This window comes from Vulpes lagopus, chromosome 21 (genome assembly GCF_018345385.1).
Source record: "Vulpes lagopus strain Blue_001 chromosome 21, ASM1834538v1, whole genome shotgun sequence".
Classification (NCBI taxonomy): Eukaryota; Metazoa; Chordata; class Mammalia; order Carnivora; family Canidae; genus Vulpes; species Vulpes lagopus.
This window is the reverse complement of record NC_054844.1, coordinates 998,063-999,962: the sequence shown is the minus strand read 5'-3', so window position 1 is coordinate 999,962 and position 1,900 is coordinate 998,063. Positions and strand designations below refer to the sequence as shown.

General features: G+C 40.1%; 1 non-coding gene across 1 annotated transcript; it reads left to right on the top strand.

The window, feature by feature from the left end:
* Nucleotides 1-631: 631 nt before the first annotated feature.
* LOC121480422 lies at nt 632-818 on the top strand. The gene has a single exon (XR_005984952.1). It is a non-coding gene; the product is annotated as a U2 spliceosomal RNA (small nuclear RNA).
* The last annotated feature ends 1,082 nt before the right edge of the window (nt 819-1,900 follow it).

Here is a 1,900-nt window from a genome sequence, read left to right as displayed (position 1 = left end):
TCAGGCTCCCTGCAGGAAGTCTGCTTCTCCCTCTGCCTACATCTCTGCCCCTCTCTGTGTCTCTCATAAATAAATAAAATCTAAATACATACATACATACATACATACTTAGCTCAGGTGTCTTTCCTGCCTGCCTTACCCTGGGCTGATATCTGTCATGGAACTTAACACTTCACAATAATTGCCTGATTTTTTTTTTTTATCTGCTTCCCTAGCTATACAGAAAGCTCTTCAGGGCAGGAATTTCAGTTTATCTGTCTTAGACTCTCCAGCACCTAATACAGACCATGACACTTAGGCATCTGAAAAATGGCTATTGAATGAATGACTTTGAGTTCTTTTTTTTTTTTTTTTTAATTTTTATTTATCTATGATAGTCATACAGAGAGAGAGGCAGAGGCACAGGCAGAGGGAGAAGCAGGCTCCTTGCACCGGGAGCCCGATGTGGGATTCGATCCCGGGTCTCCAGGATCACGCCCTGGGCCAAAGGCAGGCGCCAAACCGCTGCGCCACCCAGGGATCCCCATGACTTTGAGTTCTAAGAGATTTATTGACAGGGCTACTATACATTCTAGGGCACTCTTGGTTTACACCTGTTGTTCTGGCACAGTTATTAATAATTACCCATTTCATCACTTCTCAGCCTTTGGCTTAGATCAAGTGTAGTATCTGTTCCTATCACTTTAATATCTGATACATCCTCTATCCATGGACATATTAAATGGATTTTTGGAGAACGGAGATGGAAAAGGAGCTTGTTCTGTCCACTCCACACATCAACCAGGTATTATAGTACTTTCAGGAATGGTGGCCCCCTCAGAGACAAAATAATAATAATAATACAATCCTATAATTATACAGGACTAATTATGTTGTATATTAATTATATATTTCATTATAGTAACTTCATATTTATTATATTAATTATATTTTATTATATATTAATTATATATGTTATAATATGTATGTATAAGATTATATTATTATTATTCTGCCTTTCAATATCAAAAGTGCCCTCATTTGCAAGATAAAGTATGCAATTACATTATTTATAGAATACCTAATTGTCATAGCTGGTCCTAACTTTTTTTTTCTTTTTTTAAGATTTATTTATTTATTTTAGACATAGAGTGAGAGAGAGGCAGAGACACAGGAGGAGGGAGAAGCAGGCTCCCTGCAGGAGCCTGATGTGGGACTCGATCCCGGGTCTCCAGGATCACGCCCTGGGCTGCAAGCGGCGCTAAAGTCGCTGCGCCGCCGGGGCTGCCCTGGTCCTAACTTTAAAAAAAAAAAAAAAATTTTTTTTAAGATTTTATTTATTTATTCATGAGAGACAGAGAGAGAGAGAGAGAGGAGCAGAGACACAGGCAGAAGGAGAAGCAGGCTCCACGCAGGGAGCCCGACGTGGGACGCAAACCCGAGTCTCCAGGATCAGGGCCTGGGCTGAAGGCGGGGCCAAACCGCTGAGTCACCTGGGCTCCCGGTCCTAACTTTTGGTAGGTGTCTTCATTTATAAGATATTTCTACCAGAGAAACCAGCAGACACAGCAGATTCTGTTACTAGTTCTAGTCAACATTAAGTAACGCAAATCACTTTTCTGAAATTTTGAGGCAGAAATGAGACACCAGAGTTATGGGAAAGAAAGGGAATTCATGCAGTCTTTACATTCCTAAACTTCTTTCAAAACCAGCAAGCTATAGAATCAATACAAAAAACGATTGGCACAAATAGAACAGTGCGGTGCTAAGAACCAAGAACTGTAGGATTTTATAGATATAAGAGGCCTCACAAATTAGGCAACTACAATAGTTCATTGTATAAATGAGTAACTGAGGCCCAGAGAGATTATGTTGAACTGACCAGTTATAAAATTCAGTTAAAAATGGGGCCTAGACATAA